Source organism: Anser brachyrhynchus (assembly GCF_964034855.1).
Source record: "Anser brachyrhynchus genome assembly, chromosome: 7".
Lineage (NCBI taxonomy): Eukaryota > Metazoa > Chordata > Aves > Anseriformes > Anatidae > Anser > Anser brachyrhynchus.
The window spans coordinates 15,574,323-15,594,873 of NC_137701.1; the positions used below are offsets into that span (position 1 = coordinate 15,574,323).

The window sequence follows — 20,551 nt, forward strand, 5'->3', positions numbered from 1 at the left end:
GAATTAAGTATCCAGTTTGGGATACTATAATTCAAGGTTAGGATTGCCTGGTTAGGAAGCAGAGATGACAGACAGCAACAATCAGAAGTACAGAAAACGTGGTTGGTAAAGACAGGCTGAAGGGATTGAGGTAGTTGGTCCACCAGAGGGTACTTAGGGGAGATATGATATACCTACGAGCAGGAAAAGCTTTGCTTCAAAGAAAATGGAATAATCTATTTTCCTTGCCCATAGTAGAGATGAGGAGAAGCAGTGGGCTTAAATGGAGCACGAGGGATCTAAGTCCTGATTAGGAGAACCTTTTGCATCGCCAGGCTAGTGGAAGGCAGGGTACAGCAGGACGCTCCGGTCTGTGGGGCATGGAGTGGGCAGAGATTGTTCTGCTCTAGAAGGTGGAGGTAAACAATTCCTATTAATACGAATTTCAAGCTTGCACAAGAATTGGGCTTTTGATAATGGGCTTTTCTTTCTGGTAGGTGCTTCTCCCTTGAAGGAGTCTCTTGAGGAAGTAAAAAATTGCAGACAAAGTAAAGTGGAGCATGGGGAAAAGGAGAGAAGAATTCCCTAAGAAACGGTGTATGCTAAACAGAAGTCCAGCTAGGTTGGCTTAATGGGGGGAGAATTGCTGGGATGTCTTCCCCTTCAGAAAGCAGGTTGATTTCTGCTGAATGTGCACGTGACTGACGTTGAATTCAACTCCTTTGTAAGTGTCAGGGCTTAGCTTTGGGAGCCAGGCTCTGTGCAGGCCGGGGAGAGGTTGCTGGCTATGGGCAGGAGCCATGGCCCCATGCCTGGGAGGCCACTTTTTTAGGTGAGAAGGACTTCTGAGAGCAGGTGCAGTGTAAAGGAAGAGTCCTCCCAGCGTGCCCTGCACTCTGCAGCCTGCTCTCTGCTAGGACATGCTTGGCCTCCACAGGCAGAGCACTGGGGGTGAATGCATGGGACGAACCTCTCTCTCTTAGGGCTGCAGTGTTCTCTCCTGAGCACAGGCTGAGGTTTGCCCCCAGGCCTTAGCTCGGTCCACATGGAGCTGCTGGCCTGGCCGGGGCCTCGGTCTGGTTGTGTGGCAGCCTCTGGAAGCAGCAGCCAGCTAGGGGTGGTGGAGGAGGATCCCCATCACCAGGTCTCCCAGGGAGCAGATGCCATCTTGTGCCATGGAGTAGCCTCTTCAGGTAATCAGGGAAACCACTTTAACAAGCTGTACTCGGGGGGTCTCTACACCAAGGACTCTCCTGGCTCAAGTGTTTGTGCTCGGTTCAGATTGGATTTCACAGTTGTTTTCTCCCTCTGTTCAGAGCTTCCTCTTTGTGCTGCAGAGGAGGCGTGTTTTGTCTGAGCGCGGGATTTGGTCTGCCACCTTTGGAGAGCCATCTTCCAAGCAGATGGAAGCGAGATTCAGCAAGCGACCCCTGCAGCCCGAGACAGAGATGCTTTTTTAGGTAGCAAGCGGGGAGCTTCTTTTGCCTGCAAGGCTGTGTCCATCTCCTCACCAGCTCTCACTAATTATGTCAGCTTGTCTTTCACCCAACTTTCAGCTGCTCCTTTTCAATGCCCACATCTGTGACTACCAATTAACACACCAGCAAGTCGGCACAGCACTACCAGGCAGCCCCCTGTAGCCATAATGGCATTCAAATACTGTTTTGACCTGAATGAATTCTCTTTGTTGGACAGTTAGAGCCTTATGGAGGCTATAATCACAATGGTAGCCTTGGTGCCGCAGATACCATTTAGCGATGATGTTCTGAGGACAAACAGGATTACAAAGCAGTCCGTATGCCCCCATATTCACCACTTAGGTCATTTAAAAATCTTTAAGAAATCATTACAGCTGAAGCTGAGTTGTACAGTGTGTGATTACATGCTCGCTGCTAACAGCAAAGCTTGTCGCTCGCTATGAGAAGCAGGCAGCACAAGAGCAGAATTTATTTTTGAGCAGCATGTGACATAAATAGCAATCTTTGGGGGGCTCGCCATTAAAAACATCACCAGAAACTCAGCTGCAATCTGAAGGACTTGGTAAAGCAATGTTTTGAGAAGAGATTGTAGTTTAGCACATAAAATATTTAGATAAGGCACTAAGGATGTTGTGCTCAGCTTCCTAGAAGCACGCAGGGCACCTGACAATGCATTATTAACAGCTTCGGAGTTCGGTGGTGGGAGGGCAGGAGAGCAGAATCCAGAGGGATGGGAAGCTTGTGCTGGGTAAAGAGATTTTGTAGGAAGCACTCCGAAGCCCTGGGCTGGAGGGGGGTGAGTGCAAAGAAAGCTGGTGACTTAATAGGAGAGGATGCCTAGCCATTACTGTAGTAATGAAGAGTGCCTGGGAGGCATATTCAAGTTGCTGAGGGCAGAAATGTCAGAGAAAAGGATGCCTGAGGGGAGCTGAGAGGCTCAAGGAACTGATAAATGAAATGGGAATTGGGAATGCATTGGCAACTTTTCACCTTTCCTTACAACCAAGTAATTATTGCCCTGAGAAGACTAACTTGAAAGCTTAGGCCGAGTTTGTTGATGAACGTCTGGCTCCCAAATACTGGCTGTAGTTACTTGCTCCCTCGCAGCTCTACTTCGAGAGGCCGGGGGCTCCAATCTCCCTAGGTACTGATTACTTTGTTCCCAAGCTACAAAAGCTCTCAAGTGCCTGCTTTAAGTTGAGCAAGTGTAGCCCACCAAGCAGTAGCACAAAATAGCCAGTTAAGTACCTCAGTAAACGGGCGCTAGAGCCCTGTATGAGAAGAATCACTAATGCCAAATCACTTGTATCCTCTGCAGTAAGGCTGGCAGGCTGGCAGGACTGAGCCAGGATCCCCACACCACTGCTTTCAGTGTGCCAGTGGTGCACGTGGGGGACTGCAACCTTGGGGGCTGCCGACCAGCAGCCTCCCCGCACGCTAGATAGACTTTAAAAATTAAGTCTCTGTCCTGATTTCCCAAGACTGTCTGAGTGAATGGTTTTCTTAGGAAAGACTTCATGAGATTTTTATGGAACTGGTGTCATTTGAAAGCTAGTGACCTGGAGACATGCAATATATTTTTGAGAAAGTTAACGGGAGATCAGCTGACCTCTACAGTCAGAATGGGAAGGAGGGAAAAAACACAAATGCTTTTGTGCCTTTAAAAGGAATAGAAAATGTTTAAAACTTCTTGAATATGTAAACTTAACACAAGTGCAAATCAGTAGCTATTCTTTGAAAGGCTGTTTGGGGAACCTGTGTCTTCCATTAGTGCTTAAAGGCAGGGACCTTAAAGACAGGACCAAAAAGAAGGCAATAAAGAATTTCAGTTCTATATTATAGCTTTTCAGAGTTGTTTTATTTTTATTTTTATTTAACTTGTGGAAAATTAAAGCAAGAACAAGTCACGTCAATGTCATATGCACGTTTTCTGAGTGTACGCTCAAATCTCTCACCTAGGTCACTAATGAAATGAAAGATGACCCTGGACAGATCTGTGCTGGATCCTGCTTCAAGTATTCCTACAGCTGGAGAGAGAGCCACTAACAGTATGTATTCTTTTTGCATGATTTTTAACCAGTCTGGCACTCATCTTACAGCAATTTCTTCGATGCTACATTTCTGTAGTTATTTGGAACAGCATCAGAGAACCTCACAATATGTGCTTCCCCTGGAGGATCCTGTCAAAATGGGGTTTTTGCTGCATTATTCTGAATTGGTGTTGACAGGACAAGGTGCCATAAAGGTTGGGGCAAAGGGTGGAGGTGAGAAAATGTAAGAGTCAGCATGAGACCTTGACTGAACAGGAAGTGTTTAGAGATGCTGTGCTGAAAGCTATGTGTAAAGCCTGGGTGTAACCTTGGTTGGGTTACCAGGGGCAAGATCCCAGTCATAGATAGCACTTGGTCCATGTGCGGGAAGGGGATAATATTCAAAGAGATTGAACAAGAAGTGAGGGAGTCTTGGGTTACAGTGAATTGCAAAGTCTCTTTCAAAAAAAAAGTTGAAATGACAATACATTCTGACATGTACAAAGTAAAGGAATTTCAGGTTGGTATCATGAATGTAAGCAGAACAGATAGCAAACACTTTCAGACAAAAAAGAGAATAAGGAGCAAGCAGTGTTTTTAAAATGGTGAAACTTTTTAAAAAAAAAAAAACAACAAAACTTTCCTCTTTTCCCTTTTTTCTATATCTAAACTAATTTGTCAAAACGTTCCACACAGTTGCATAGCCTGGAGCCACCTGAAATATACAGAGAAATTTTTTTTGGCAAATTGAACTTTTATTGAAATTGCTTTAATTTGATTCATCTTCAACTCTCAACCGCTGAAGTGTGGACTGGAAATGTGGACTTCCATGAGCTTAATGAAGCGGGGGAAGAGGAGGAGCTGGAAGAAAGCAGGGGGATGAAATGGAAGATAACATAGTGATAGGGATAACAAAAATATTAAAAAGTTTTTTATTGTGAGGCTGTAAGAGGGAGAGCATGAGGACATGTGGAGAAAGGTACAGGAAGGCAGAGTGAGGGAGCAGCTAAGGGAATGGAGAAGATCTGTAGGTGCAGTGAAGATCCTTTCTTCCTATCTCTCTTTTTTTAAAATCCTTTCTCGTGCCCCACACACTCCAGGAATCAGTGAGGCTCCTTTCCTTTCCCTTTTCAGGAACAGTTCATTTTGCTTCTTGCAGCAAAACTGGCTCCAAAATGTAATTATTTCCTGCTGTCTCTGTGCGCTTACCTATGCCTCCCGGCCGGGTCCTGTATTTGGCTAGCACAGACTCACCTACTTCCCTCCTCCCCCATACAATGTGGGTCCCTGTAAGAAGTTTTCCCAAGAGGTTTTCAAATGTTCCTTCAGGATAGGTTTCCTCTTTTAGGCCTCAAGGTTTTATGACAACGCAGTTTACGCTGGCTCTGCTCTTTTCTCTTCTTTTTGGATATTCTTTTATTCAAACAACTCCTGCAATATGTATCATTTCAATTACCCTGGAGGTTTACACAGTGCTTACAATGAACTGAGCTGTGCTTCCAACTTCTGCCCATTATATTCTGACAAAGAAGCTCAGAGGCAAGGCCGTGTGACTGGTGAGCAGCGTGTGAGGCAGGGTTCAAAGAGAAAGGAGCTCATAAAATAGTTACTCATAGCTCTTCCCCTTTGCAGGGTCTAGCTCTGTCTTGCAATATTGAAATTCAAGATGCAATCAGGGGCTGGGAGACCTTGTTTTAGAAGAGGTTTTTGCTGAAGGTAATAGGGGAGATGTAAATCTTATGTTTGTTTGTTTATGCTCCTGGACAGTAAGAACATAGGCAATTGTTATTCCCAGCATTCACTGAATACACTGAAGTTTTATTGTATAGAAGATTTGTTTAGCTAAAGATTATCCAACATGCACAGAACTACTTCATGGGAACTTCTATATCTGTAGGGCTTTTGGTTTGTTTCAGTGCTTGCCAGCTCCTCAGTCCTTGTCCCATCCCAATCAAAGTCCTAATCGTAACAGCTGTAAAAGCCTGGGAAACTGCCCATTGTAACCAAAGGTTTCCATCCATTATTTAAAACCACGCTTGCTACAGGAAAACTGGTAGTGTCCATTGTGACTGCCAGCCCCTAAAAAAATGCACTGCATGCAGACAGAACATCTTCTGCTTTTAGAAATGAGGATTCCCCAGATGGGTGCCTTTGGAGATAATTTAGTGGTGCCCTACTCCTTGCCTTCATCAGTGTATGCAATCTGGTAACATCTTGCAAGCACACCTGGCAGGAGAGAGAATCGTATTATAAATGCCTAACAAAAGGATCTCCCTTTCTTTTCTCTCCTCCTCCTGTACTTACTAAGCTAATTACTTCATTTTAAAAAAGGGAAAAGCTCTTCACTCTTCATCCCTTGCATGCCTCCCATCTTTATGGCTTTTTCTTTGAATGCTGTGTGCTTTGACTGTGAAACGACAAGGTAAAAAGCTCACATTCCCTTTCCAGTTGGAATTTTAAGGCTTGATTTTTTTCAAACCCAGCTTTCAGCTGTTAGTGGAGGGTCAAGCCTCTGCAGACAAAAGCTTTCAAACTTCAGAAGACATAATTCAGCAAGATTGGCTGAGGTGCCGATGGAAGGGAGGTCTGACCATGTCTCCCTATGGTTAAGGATGACAGTGCAGATAAGAACTCATGTTGTTAATGGATGCAGCCTTTCACCTTCTGACACCTGACTTGGTCAGGACTAAGTTTTTGTCACCTTGAATGATCATTCCCCCAGATACCAGGGACTTTGGCAGAGGGTCCTGCTTCTCTGATTACAGCTGAGATATCAAAAGGAGAGTAGGATAAGTACAGCCTAACATGGCTATTTTTACCTTGAAAGAATAATAGTTACTCTGATTTTTTTTAGATGTCTGAAGCCTTTTCTTTTCCCATGTGCTACTGCCTAACTTACTGATAACTTCACCTGGGGTGGGAGAGACCACCACATTCTTACAAAAAACCTGCCTCTTCAAAATGGTATTTTGGGGAATAACAGCAGGAGCAGCAGCAGTCTGCTCAGCAATAGCAGGCACGCCAGTGTTGTTCTGTGAAAGCATCACTTCTTCCCTACTAACGCTTGTTTGCATTCCATCTCTTGCACAGCTGGAATGGACAGGGGAGAATTAATGCTTTTTATTTAATTAAAAAACTATTGAGGTAGCAAGCAAATTCATCAAGAAACAAATTCAGCAAGCAGCTTTTCCTTAACTTCAGAATGATTTTTTATTATTGATGGTATTTTTGCGAGGACTCAAACCTCTGCTGAATTTAGGATCTGTTTGGAGTGTCCTAAACAAAGAAGGGGATTTCATGGCTTATATGTTCCTTTAGGACAGGACATCTCCACATCTTCATTTTTGGTAAATTTATTTTCTAAACCAGATCTACATTTGGCTGTCCCTTCTGTTTAGAAGCAGACTGCCCCCTGTCTTTAACCATCATAGTTCTATGGTAGAAGGTGTCTGTCTGTCATGCTGACAGACATTTAGACTGTTTTGCACGTGCATAGCCATTATTTGTCATTGCTTTTCCCACCAATTACTTGTCAACCTTTTACCCATTGTCAACCCAACCTTACAATCAATCCTTCATTGTTTTTTCTGATCTTTTCTTGGACTGGAGGGACTGAATGTGCAAAAACTGCAAAACCAGGGAGCTGAAATGACAAACCTTTAGTTCTAAAACCATAACTAGCAGTAGAATCTTTTGATGTAGACTCTCTTAATGAATAAACACCTACTTAGCAATGCTAGGAAAATGTATTTCCTAAGTCCCATTTTGCAGCCAGACATATATCCCTTATTGTTACTTCTTGGCATGCTGCCCATAGTGTTGATCTCTTCCTACTGAATTAGCCCTACCCTAGACAGCATTTCTCCCTTTCGCTATACACGCTTCATCAGCACAACTGGATATCTCTCTAAGCATGGTACCCTTTGCTGCTGCCTCTCTGCCCTTTCTTCCTCAGACCACATAAAATCCATCTGTCAGAAACTCTAAAATTACTTGTTCTGTGAAGTGAAATCTTCAAAGCCTTCAAATATCTAGTATATGAAAACTCTTTTCTTTATTCCATTTAGGATTACAGCCAAAAGAAATTAATAATAATAAAATGGCAAGACACTTGCTTTCTTGCAAAGAAAATAGTTATTAACCTTCAGGATAAAAGCAGGTACAGTTCCAGTGATGGACTTTTTCTCCAGAGAAAGTGTGGGGAAGGCAATTGCTGTGGACAGCAACAAGTAACTTGTAGAAGAGCAACAGCTCCCATAAAGGTTTGTCGCACTTAAAGAGGAGATGGAGCTATGCATTATAATGCCGGCCCATTTTGGAGTTGCCAGAAATCCTAGTTTACATCAGTGATTTGCAAACGGACCCTCTCCTGGCATCGTGTCAAGAAAAACTGTATATAAAGCTGTGCAGCTCTGCAGTTGCTTCTGACTTCGGTGACTTTCACAGAGGCGTGATCTGAGGGATGTTTGTAGCAGAGCCTTCTGGACTATGTTTAAGTTTCAAGTTGCTCAATATTTACTTTTATAAGTGCAATATATTCATTTTCAATATATTTGTATTACTGACTTCCACTTTATGTTTGTACTCACTGAGACATGACTGGGTGATTAGTGTAAGCAGACTCAAACCAAATGGCAGTAACATATCAGAGGGAAGCTGTAAAACATACCTTGTCTGAGTACTTCGGTAATCTTGGAAGAGAAGGTTTACACTGCTTTGGAAAGGCAGCTTCTTACGTCTACTTCATATAAACTGTGTAGGAGCAACTCACAGGACATGATGAAAAGGAGAAACAGGCAGAACAGCAGGATTTTGCCCCAAATCAGACGTCTGCATGAGAGCAAACACAGAATATAAAGAAACAACGGCCCAAACCACTGCTTGATGAGGGAACTACAGAAAGCAGAGATGTAGTAACATGAGGCTTTGCAAGGTTTAGAAAAAACAGTTTACAACAACTGTGAACTTCAATATAAGTTTTAAAGCACCTTATCAGCATCTAACTTCCTTTTTCTTGCTATTCTTCAGTCTTTGCAGAAACGTGGAGCCTTCCAGGTTCTCAGCATACTTTTCTGCTTCCCCAAGGGTGAAAGTGCTGTCAGCTTTGCAACCAGAAGTGGTTCCTACCCTAGGGGCTTTCCTTCACTGATTTCTCTTTAAATATTTGTTCACTTCAGATTTTGCAGGTTTAGGTCTGTGAGCTGTTCATTTGGGCCCTTGTCCTGCTGTTGCTGCCGAAGCCCCAGACAAAGCTCTTTTTGGCCTGAGGACTGGTGTGATCTTGTTCAGCAATTAGCAGGAACAATTCATCTCCATTCTAAGAAGAGAAAAAAAATGACTTGGTCAGTGCCTTGTCCAGAGAGCCAAATGCAGGCGTCCCGTACTGCTGACAGCTCTTACCTTTCTGCCTTCCCAGCTGCACACTGAGGAGCACAGCAGTGAATTGGCTCTCTCCACCAGAGGAGAAAGGGTTACATTCTAGATAAACCTGAAAGGAAATTAAAACAAATGTTTCAAACACTTCTAGTTACTGCCCTTATCATGTTACTGATGTCAGAATACTGACGCTCTTTGCACTGCAGCACACTTCACACTTTTTGGGGATTCATTTATTAACATTAGTCTGGAAGTGCATTTTGCTGTAAGTCAAGGCCACAGAGATTCAATTAAATATTTTTCAGCTTTCATTACCTTGTTTGTGGGTTTCATCAGATATTTGCATTCTCTTTAGTCATATCCTAAGCTCTCAGCCTCCCAAATGCTCCTCATGTGCTAGGACAGGCAGGAGAGCTTCCATAGGCTCCTGCAGGAACTACTGGGCTGTGAGCTGTGATCTCATTTCATCTATGCAGTTGCTGGATGGCTTCAACTAAGCTTCTTGTCAGCTCATGTGGAATGAAAAACAGTCAGCAGGGGCTGTGAGTTCCCTAAATAGAGTTACCATCAGACCAAGGAATGACGAATTATTTTCTCTTTCCCAATGATGAGGATATCACAAAAAAACAGCCTACTGTGGCACTTCTTTCTTACTTTCCAGGATGAGGTCCTCAGGTGTCATTCACCATTTTGGTGAAGATCACACACAGCCAGTTGGTTTGTGTGGCAGTTTGCATTTTAAGGTCCACAAGTGCTTGCTGGAAAAAAAAAAAAAAAAAGTTTCCTCATGGAGGAGAGATCTCCAAGGCTGGATTTCCAAGGCAAGCACCCCAGCTCAGGAGTGCCCTCGGGAACAGACTGTCTGTGCATCTGACCTCGTTGCAGGCTGACCTGCTGCAGCTGCACACTCATGGAATTCCTCTCCAGAAAGGTTGTAAATATGGTGTTTCCTGGTTTCTAAAAGGCCTTGAAAAAACATACCACACTCCAGCCATCGAGGGAGGCTCCTCATCCTGGGCATTAACGTAGTTGGAATATGACCCCCTCTCTCTTTCTTACAGTGAGGCAGGGAGGTAAGACAGAAAGCACAGAGCTTGTGCTTTGGTGATTTGGGTATCCTAAAATGGAAAAGGCTGATACAATATTGTTTATTTTAACTGAAGGTATTTCCATGGTCCTTATCACTGCAACATCTGAGCCAAGGCCAAAACTCCACTTTCTGTCAGGTCTGCAGAGCTGGAAGCGGACAGCTGAGGGATAAGTGTCTGGTGAGTGGACACAGCTGGAAAATGTTAACCTGTGGGGCCCACTGAAGCATGTAAAAAGGAGGAAGAAAAAAGGAGTGGGTAGCTGGGAGGGAGAAAAAAAAGGGATTTTGTGTAGTTTAGGAAGAGATTTGGTGCTATCCTTGGATTCTGGTACAAATAGCATTTTTATTTAAGAGCCTGTCCTGTGTGTGAGAGGCAGGAGGGATTCTTACTCTGGCTTTTTTTGTCTAAGGGACAGTGTTTCCCAGCCATCAGCAGTTTCCTCAGTTGTGCTATGTTCACTTAAAAGATCCTTGAGCCCTGTGAGAGCTTGTCTGTGCTATGGGAGGAAGCTGAGGTCTCAAATGTTATGTTTTTATGGTTTGGTTTGGTTTGGTTTGCAAAGTAACTTGGCCCCCAAGCAGAGTTTCGTGAAGAACAGGTTCCTCAGCCTGTGCCCAGGCTCAGCTGGAAGGAGTTATTTTACCCTCTGAAGTCTGGATTGTTGTGTGGAGGTGATAAGCATAAGGTTAGTTTAGCAAAGGAGTTTGTGTCGATTTCTCCCCAGAAGAAAAAACATCCTTCCTGCTGCACAACCTACTTGAGAGCCTCCTCGCATCTGTCCCTCAGTTTTGTGCAAAGATCTCAGCCCTCAACAGGAATAGCCTTTTCCCCACAAGATATTTAGGAAGATCCTGGGCAACATGGCTTCTGTCTTCTCTTCTGGGAATGATGCTTCAGCCCTTTTCTCTTGAGGGGTTGTTCTCTCTGTGGACTCTTGATCTGAAAGGGGAGCGTGCTACACGCTGCCAAAGACTATTTTTTCTATTTTTTGTGCATTCTTGAAATTATTCCATAGAACTGGCTAACCTAGACCCTGACTTTTACATGGCTCCCTTTGGTGAAGTGCTGCTTTTCTGCTCATTTCTGTAGTCTCCCTTTCTTGAGACTTCCCTCCTGTTCTTTGTTACACTAATTACCTGGCTTTGCTTAGTTTGGAGGGTGAAGTCCTGCTTGGTACTCTTCCTAACTTAGAGTCTCTATCTCTGAGGCTTTCTGGGAGGAAAAGAAGTTGTCACACATACCAGTAGTAGAAGAGCTGAAATCACTTCTGCCTTTAAAAATCTGTTGAGTGGTCTTTAAATGCAGTTGAAAGAGATTCTGTAATGTGGTTAGGAGAGATTTTGTGGGTGTGAGGGGAGAAAAACAGGAGATACAAATTCAGTTCCTGTGTCAGCAAGTCATGATACTTACATGCTTGCCTTTATATGCTGAAGTCACACAGTTTTCTTCTACCTTGTTTAGGCTGTGTAGTTTCATTGTCAGTACTTTGTATTGGGGACTAGGTGTGTTTACACGTATGCAAAGAGATCCTGATTCTGGATCTTAGTGCAAGATTATTACAAGACTAATAACACGAGAAGCTGTCACTGTAGGGCAAGAGCCAATTCTTTGGGATATTTGCAGCTTCTCTGGCTGTGCTTGCCATTAGCCCTGAGGCAGGGAAGATCTGACCTTACGATGATCTGTCCAAGTTCCAGTTCTATAGCCTACCAGTGGATGTCGTGAAAATGCTTTAGAGTTTGGTGGTCACTTCTTCAAAGTGAAAAACAGTGCTATGTGATTTCAGTGATGCCATGAAAGCAGTGAATTTGCAAGAGGTAACTGAGGCGCTTTACCATGAGTTTATAGGCTGAAACGGGCTTTATACAAAACAGCTTGGTGAATAATAGAGGACACAAAGTATATTCTGTATACTCCATACTGATGACTAGAAGGAAGACTAAACCCACCAAAATCAGTTACATTCTGCAAGTAATTCATGCAAAGTCCCCAAATTTGATTTGAAACTTCGTAAGTGTAAGAATGTTGGCAGTGTTTGCTTTTATTTCAAGGATTAACAGTCCACCACCAGGATCTAGTCTGAAAGCTAAGACTCCAGGCTAGGTACAGTGAAGACTCTGGAGCTTGTGACTAATTGGGATTCAGTTCTTCTGCATTTTTCATAATACCCGTTTTATCATAGGCAGCTACTGAACTTACTCTTTCCCATGAGCAGTGGTAGAAAGATCCTCGAATAAAATATCTTACTGGTGGTCATTCTGAGAAATTTGGAGGGAGAAATGCTTCTCCTGTGGCCTAACCAGATCTACCTCTCCCTCCTACACCTCCAGAGCTCCTTACATTGCTATGTATTTGTTTAAGTATTATGTTCCATGTGAAACACAAGTGTCCATAATCCAAACTTTTTTTTTGCTTGTTTTTATACTGCATTTGTCCTAATCCTGAGACATTATTCATCCTTCCAATCACTCAACTGCAGTTCATCAAAACTGGTCAGCACCACGGTCTTGACTTTGAGAGGCAGACAAAGAGGAAGAGAAAACCCGAGTGCAGAGTAGCCTCTCCCCGATACCTCCCTCCTGTATCTGTAATCAGTGGCTCAAGGACAGGGTGCAGCAGGGCCTACAGCTGAGCTCCACCTTCAGGACCCTGATTCTGCACCATTACAGTCTGGTAGGCTTCTTTAATTAATGGGAAGTGGTTTGGCATTTAATTACCTACCTTGTGTGCTTAACCCTTTATATTTTCTTGGAATCTTGAGTTAAATTTAATGACATTTTCAAAGCCAAGCCACCTATTCTCTAGAAAAGTTTCTCCAGAATAATGGCAATTTAAAGAACATTTTGAAATTGAAAGGGTAGCAATTCCTGCTCCTATAACTGAAGCTTGCTTTTTTCGTATGGCATTCATTTCCTCTTAAGTAAATCACACATTTATTTATTTCTTCCTCTCAGTTGCTCTTTTGGCTTGTCTTACCACCCTGATCAGTTGTGTATATTTCTAATTAGTTTGCAGACAATATTTTTTGGTTTTGATTTTTTGTCTCAATCTGTAGATACTTGCTCCTGCATGCGCCAGCCTTGACTTGGGGTGTAGAAAATGCAGCTGGCTTCTAACAATTGAAGCCGTCCTTGTGCAGGCAAGATAAGGACAGCAGTTAAGGCAAAGGTTGTGAATGCTCTTGGAAAGCATGTTCAGTATGTGGGGTGGCTGATTACTTTGTAGCTTGCTTCTCCATAGACTTCTCCCTGTGTCTGCTTATTTTTCTTTTTCCTGGACACTTGTGCTCAACATTGTCAGATATTCCAGAGACTGGTCTTTGAACAGCTGCCAGCCTCTCCCCTGGGTACTGCCTTGGCTTTCTTGTGCTGTCTGAAAAACAAATTTGAAACAATTAACAGGAAGATCAAAATCACTCAATGTTTTGAGTCCCTGAGAGGCTTCTGTCTGGTGCTCAGGTGGATCCCAAAGGCTGACTGGCTTCTTCCCTCTCCTCTTTTCCTTTTCCCTATTTTTCCCTTCCCTATTTTTCCCAATAATGGGAAAAAAAAAAAAAGTCAAATTTATGTGAGCCGAGCAACTTAAAATATGTGAAGGTAAGGGGTTTCCACTTCACATTTGCAGTTTACTTTTTGCCATCTCTGCTCAATGGCTCTGCTGTGGCCCAGCGCACATTCAGGATCTGGGGGTGCTGCATGCCTCTGTGATGCTGGTGAAGCCATTGCTCCTGTCTGTGCCTCAGTTTCCTAATCAGTAAAATACTGCTTAGCTGTTCTGGAATCTAGTGATAAGGAGAATCCTAAGTGGTAGTTGTCATTAGCTAGGTCAAGTGGGTGACATTTCAGTTATGTACGGATGCTCTACATAATGGTTATTGAGATTAAAGGTGCTTTTTTTTTCTAACTAGTAACTAAACGTTGCAACACAACGTTGTGATTTGTTATGACAGATAATTATATCCACCGTCCAGCAGAAAATTGTGTTCTAAGAAAACTGTTTTGGGTCTGCTTTTCCTGTTTTCTGTTTGTATTTGTTTTGTTTTGTTTTTCCTAGTTTTTCCTGTGGGATTCAGTTATGTTGTTGAAGAATGCTCTTTTTTTTTCTTTCTCCAGCAAGTACATTATAAACTTTTACGACAAATAACCATTATCAACCCTTTCTTCACCTTGTCACTTTTATAAAAATCTTCATGAGGGAAATATACAAATTTTGTAATGACTTCCAGTGTTCTGTTTTGAGAATTTTTATTAAATCTGAACTCAGATAATTTGAAACACAGCCATTGCTCACTCCTTCAGGCTCAATTCTATCTGGTTTTCTTGAGCAGCGCATGGAAACTTTATCCTGTGAATCATGCAATGCTGCACTGCAGCGCTCCTTTTAATTCTCCAGCAAAACTCCATTTAACTCACAAAATATGGGATGATTGTATTTTAAAAGGAATATGACTGGGGATCTCATTTATGCTCAGACACAGTCTGCCTAATTAGAGCTGATTGAAGCAGTGTGTGGGGGAGACATGAATGGGCTCCTACTGCCAGAAGATATCAAAAGAGACTGGGGACCCAGATTTTCCAGAGAAAAGGGAGTCGTGGCATCAGGCCCAGTCTCCCTCCAAACACAGGTCCCTCACAGCAGCTCAGCAGTTTGGTACCTTCCGATGGAGCTAGGAAGATGCCCACTCTTGGTTCAGCAGCTTCCATCGATAGAGAATCCATTATGTCCCTTGCTGAGACTTCTGAATGCAATGCGCTTAGATGTCACGTTTCGAACTCTCTGGATTTGCTTGGGAGTAAGGGGATGCATTTCTGGGTAAGCAAGAGAGGAAGGGATTGCGCTGTTATTGCAGGAACGTGTGCCAAAGTGATTTTTTGTCACAGCCAGCCATGCCTTGAGTATTTTGTTCTGGGTGCAGCACAGCTGTGTAGGTACCTACAGGAACTGCAGAAAGCATGAACATCTCTGCTTGGGTGAGGACAGCTGGACACAGACTTCTTTACTTGCCTGAAGAAGTGGCTTGGCAGCAGGCAGTTGTGCTGGGCTGCTGCAGGGCTGGCAAAGTGACAGACATTTGTTCAGGGCTGGAGAAGTGTGGGCACGGGAGGTACCTGGGGCTGGCTGGCATGTGCAGGGGCGCTTTGGTCGGTCCCACCTTGGTAGATGTGACCTAAATGGACCTGCAGGCTAGCCGGATGACCAGAGAGTCTCACTAAGTATGTTTTTCATGTAGAAGCACATGTTAAAGCATTTTCCTCTCCAAACCTTGCTTCATTTTTTCTTCCTCTGACTGGTAGTCTTAGGAAGGCCTCTTAGCCCTCAGAGGCTCCTTTGCTGAGGTAGGTGGATGTGAATGTATTCTGCTGGCACTTTGGTACTTCAGGTTTGACTGGGACTTCTCACAGATGGCAGCTAAGATGAGAAGGAAGGTAAAAGCTGCGTGAAGCTGTGGCAGTGTTGTCCGCAGCCCTTTCAGACTCCTTTGTTTAAGAGGAAAGGGCTAAGTCATGTCACAAGCTCGGGCCAAGTTTGTTAGCTGTCCTTTCGCTCCCTCGTGCTGCATTGTGAGCGGGGATTTGTGCTTGGCTGGCTGTTTCAGAGGTAAAGCCTGCTGAGTTTCTTCCTGGAACATCCTGACATAGTAAACAAGGGAAAGCAGAGGCAAAGCTCTTCCTGTGCAGCCGGCCGGGATGCCTGCGCTTTCTCACTTCTTCGTGCATTCTTACCCTTGACCCCAGCGTGCTATCCAGTTCCCTCTGTGTCAGGTTCTCCTGAAAGCTGTGATTTCCTCTCCTGACAGCCAGCAGGAAGATGAGAAAGCTGTTGGGCAACCTTTGCTCTGAAAGTACTGGAGGGTTATTAACAAAGCATGCCTGACAGGCAGGGTTTAGGAAATACCGATAACATCGGGAAGAGGGAGGAAAGTAAACAGTTCAGTAGCGTAGGGTGTGTTTGTCATTTTAAAGTTGGCCCAGAGCAGCAGCCTGTAAAGTCCTTTCCTTTGCAGAGTCGCTGTCACAGACCGGCGCTGCAGATGAGCTCATGCCGCTTCCCCCAGCAGCTGAGATGAATTCAGCCCCTTGAGCTGGGACCCTAGTCTGAACCAGTCCAAAGGCTGGACAGGTTTTGGCTTGGTTTCAGCACCACGTAGACGAGTCAGATGAACCAACTTGTTCTGCCCTCAGATGTGAGGGTGTAGCAGAATGGAAGTGTCTTCGTTTCTACTGCCTCATAGGTGAGGAAAGCTACTGTAAGGAGAAGCCGCCTGTTTTACAAGGGAATCGAGGCCAGGAATAGAACTTCTGTCACTGACTTCCACTAACCCAGCCTTGTAAAAGACAGCTAGGACGTTTAGCTGGGAACTATGAAATCCCATCCTCTGGGCAGCTTGCAGCTAAGATTTTGATAGAGGCCTTTTCTAATTATCACTGACAGGCAGATCGAGGGTAAGATTATGCATCTGGGTTCTTGTTTTTTCTCTTCCCTCCCCTTCTTCGTATCATGCATCAGCTCTAGTTTCCAAATACATTTCAGTGTCAAAGCACTAAACTTCATCCATCATAAGCACATTTGTGCAAGTCCTAATAAAATAATCCTGCCGCCACGTCTCTGCGGGAGGGTGGAGACTCCAGTCCTAATGTAACATGACAATGGAAGCACCATGAGGCTGGGTAGGGAGATTATATCTTTTCCATTTGTGCAGTAACTGTTGTTTAGTGTGGCTTGTCAGTCTGTCAGATAAAGGCACACAGCCATCTATGAGGAATTATTAATGAAGATTCAGACGTTTTTTCTGCTGGAAACGGATCACTTCACTCTTCATCTCACTGACTTTTTACATTAGAAAACTAAAAATAGCCCTGAGTTTATAAGGAAAGGCCTTCAATATCTGGCAGGTTTTGCCTTTCCTTTCCTGTACTCTGTTCCCCAGAGACAGGCTAAATACACAAACCCTATTTCTAATGGCTTGGGCTGAGCATTTCAGAGCAGTAAACATGAATACAAGGTGTGCATCCCCATCTGTTAAGCGCATTCAGTCCACTGAGCCCCTGTATCATCCAAACAGAAAGCAAAGGCCAGAAAATCCCTCCAGCCTCTGATTATTCACACTTTTGAGGAAAAGGCAGGTTAAGAAAAAGAAGTGCTAATCACACCAGCTCGAATAAACGTGGTGTTGCCAAATGCTGTGCAGCTTTCCCCATCTTCCCTGGCAGCGCAGCCCAGCAGTCATGGTGCTGGGCCCTGCTGGAGCAGCGCCTTTGCCTCGCACTGATGCGTGCTGAGGGATGCTGGGGCACAAGTGTGTGGGGGCAAGAGTCTTGCACAGGCAGCTACCTGCTAGTGACCCACGTTGTTGCTTTAGAATGGAGAAAATTCATTTCTACAGATGACCTTGATGGGGCTTGCCTCCTGGCTTTTCAAAAGAGATGTCTGAAACCCAGAAATGCTATTGTCTGTGATTTTTTTTTCCCCAGGAGCCATTTGGATCCCCAGAACGTCTGGGCTGCCGTTGCCAAGGGAAGAAGTCTGTGTAGTTGTTTGTAGCATCTTCCCATTTTCCCTCAGGATGGCAGTGACATCTCAGCTGGTGTGGGTGGGCTGTTCTTCCCAATGGGCATATGCTGCAAGCACCAGAATAGGTGTGTAACACAATACTGCCTTGGGAAGCGGGCAGTGAAACTTCCTGAGTGTGTGTGTGTGTCTACACCCACCTTGAGTTCAGAGACCACGTTACAATGGGCGATTCATTTTCCCCCTTACTTTCTGGAGGCTGGGATACAATTTGTGTCCAAACGCACGGTTCTCAGGTGTGCCTCTGCATTGTGTGGTGTGCTTTCAGCACAACAAGGGCCAACACCCTGAAATCCCAAAAAAGGGAAGGCAGGTCGGATCGTCTCTGCCAAAGCAGCGGAATGTGGTTCTGCGCGATTGAACGTGGCTAGCTGATTCTGCTGGGTGTACTGCGGCTGTGCTCTGCGCTGAGCGCTTCCCAAAACCAAACCAAGTCAACAAAGTGCTCTGCAGTGTGAAGCAAAACAAAAACACAAAGTTCATGTGTTGTCACCGGACAAAAATTTGCTAAGAACCAGCAGAAATGAGGAGTTAATGGGTCCCATATGTGGCAGCTAACCTGGGCTTTATAAGATTTTCCATGAGATTTTTGAAAAGATTTCTAAAGCAGCAAATGAGACCCATTTCTTGTTAACCTGGACAGCTAACATTCAGGCCACATTTTGTGCCATGGCTCAGTCTATAAATACAGGCTAACAAATTTGGATGGGATTCCCACTCTGTGAAAAAAGCAGATGTCAGCCTCTAGTATTCCTGAGCAGTGCTGCACTTAAAGCTTTAATCAGCCTCTCAGCAAGACAACATCAGAAATAGTTCAGAAAATATTTACCTTTTAATGCATCTTGTGGAGACGTGAGTTTTTGCAGTCTTCCTAGGTATTTTTGTGTTCGTATTTTGCAGGTAGAGCGTGGGTCTCTTTTCCTTACAGACAGTACAGCATATTACACATATATACACATTAGTTTGATGAACTTGGTGATGCCTTAACCAGATGTTCCAGGGTTGCCACAGCAGTGGCGTTCAGTCCTCGCAGGGACGGTTATACAATATCCAATATAGATTGGACAGTACAAAGCCTGAGGAGGCTGGCTTTTTTTTTTTTTTATCTTGCCTTTTTTTTCCCCTGTTCATTTTAAGTGTGTTCTGAACAGCAGGGGTAAGAAATATTATTGTTTTCATGTGCTGACATCAGTTCTGCCAGAAAGGTCAAACCACTGGAATTCTGTTTACCATTGCATAGGAGAAGGATCAGTAGGCTAAGTCTGAAAACTAAAAGCAATAGTGTTTTTTACCAATGATTGCCTGGGGTGCGGATGTGCTGGGGGATTTTGCTTGTGTGATTTTAAGGGCTTGGACTGGTAGAAGTATCATTTGGGGAATTTTGAGCTAGAACTCCAGACAGAGAAAGTCTCCCAAGGCAAACGGATAACAAAACCCACTGTCAGCTGAACCAGCATCTCTGTCTCTTGGTATCCGTGCAGTTTTCACACTGGCATTCAGGGGATTGTCTCTTCCTTCATCATTTCCATGCCTTTAACACAGCCCCAGCTGTACTTAGAAGGGATTTTCAGACCCTCCTCATGCCCCCCTAGGAAAGCTCACCAGTATAAAAACCAGAGCAGGGCAGAGACTTGTTCCTTTGAGACCACTCGCAGAGCCTGCTTTAACATCTTTTTTTTTGGGAACCTTTACTCTATAGCTTACAAGTTTTAAAACTATCAGTTGCTACATATTGGTTCTCTGTTTCTTCTGAATCTGTGAGATGCTGAATAGCTTCATTCATGTCTGTCTGCAGCTTTGTACGTGATCTCTTGGTGGAAAGTGCTCAAGAAATGCAGTGTTACTGATGAAGAAAACTGAGACAATGAGAAAGGTGAAGAATGCAGCAGTCTGTGAGGGCAAAGTGTAGGTGTTGATGTGGGAGATGTTATTTTATTGAGTCATCCTATGTTTCAGTCTAAGCTGGCCTTGGAAATTTATCTGTTCCTTTATGGTTTCCCCAGAACTAAGTAATGAAGGTCTGGGCAGTTAAGAGCAGCCTACATCTCTGTCAAGGGGAGACAAACCGAAGGAGAGAGAGAGAAGTTGTGAGGGGTAAGTGATGCTGTGACAACAGGCCAATCTGGAGAACCCTGTGAGACAGTCCTCCATAAAAGTCACAGCTACAGCCCGGAAGGTGAGTGTGAAATTGTGTCAGCAGGTGATGTAGGAAGATGTGGCTTTGGTTCCCTGTATCTGGCTGCCCTGTGCAAGGGGTGCGCACCGACAGGCATGTTTGTCATGCCTCCTGGCAAAGTAACGCAGTGACTTCAGTGAGCATGGAAAGGATGAAAGGTTTCAGAAGCTGAGGCTGAGGGAACAGCAGCGTGTTTGCAGTTGGGGAAAAGCTGAATTCTGAGAGTTGTGGGGCTGTGTTAGCATGCCAGATGTGGCAGTCTGTTCACACCATGTGAACTGCCCTGGGACTGGAGGAGAAGCAGGTTTCTCCTGTGGCAGGGGGAGGGCCAGGTCGCTGAAGCAGCCCAGAGCACTCAGTGCTGCAGTTGACTGGAAAGACCGTGAGGTGACGCCCTGAGGAGCAGACACGGGCAGGGAGCAGGCCCCCAACCTAGCACAGTGGGAGCAGTCTCACAGGATGCATCCCACAGCCCTGCAAAATGCAAATAGTGTGTGAGCAACCGAGTGAAGCCTCCCACTGCAGTGCGTGGGCAGCAGTTCTGGTACTGCCAGCTCTGGCGGGATGGGGAGCCGCAGATGAGCAATGCGAGCTTCAACCTTGAGCTCGGTGTCACCAGGTGAGCCCTGGGAAGGCTCCTCCTGGTGGACGTGCTTATGTGCTTTTGGGGATTCTCAAGGTTAGGGTAGGCTTCAGTATTCCCCCAAACACGCTTCCTGGGAATAGATGATTCCTTCTAATGTGCCTGAGATACTTCCCTCCCTCACAGACATGGCTGCTCCTCAGAAGCATTGAACCTGTCTGCACATTTCTCTTCATCTTTGAATTGGCTGATGAGAGAGTTTCCTTTCC

General features: G+C 44.5%; 1 protein-coding gene and 1 long non-coding RNA gene across 4 annotated transcripts in view; one reads left to right on the forward strand and one right to left on the reverse strand.

Moving 5' to 3' along the window:
* Positions 1-20,551, forward strand: part of LOC308198300 (uncharacterized protein) — a 240,330-nt gene that overhangs the window by 36,057 nt on the left and 183,722 nt on the right. For both annotated transcript variants that reach the window (XM_080600535.1, XM_080600534.1), the window contains exon 2: positions 3,417-3,505. The gene's annotated coding sequence lies outside the window, so the exon portion shown is untranslated. The remainder of the gene's footprint in view (positions 1-3,416; positions 3,506-20,551) is intronic.
* Positions 3,514-20,551, reverse strand: part of LOC308198309 — a 37,729-nt gene continuing 20,691 nt past the window's right edge. For both annotated transcript variants that reach the window (XR_013953813.1, XR_013953814.1), the window contains 2 exons: positions 8,888-8,975; positions 3,514-8,804 (listed from right to left, as the gene is read on the reverse strand). This is a non-coding gene — a long non-coding RNA (uncharacterized lncRNA). The remainder of the gene's footprint in view (positions 8,805-8,887; positions 8,976-20,551) is intronic.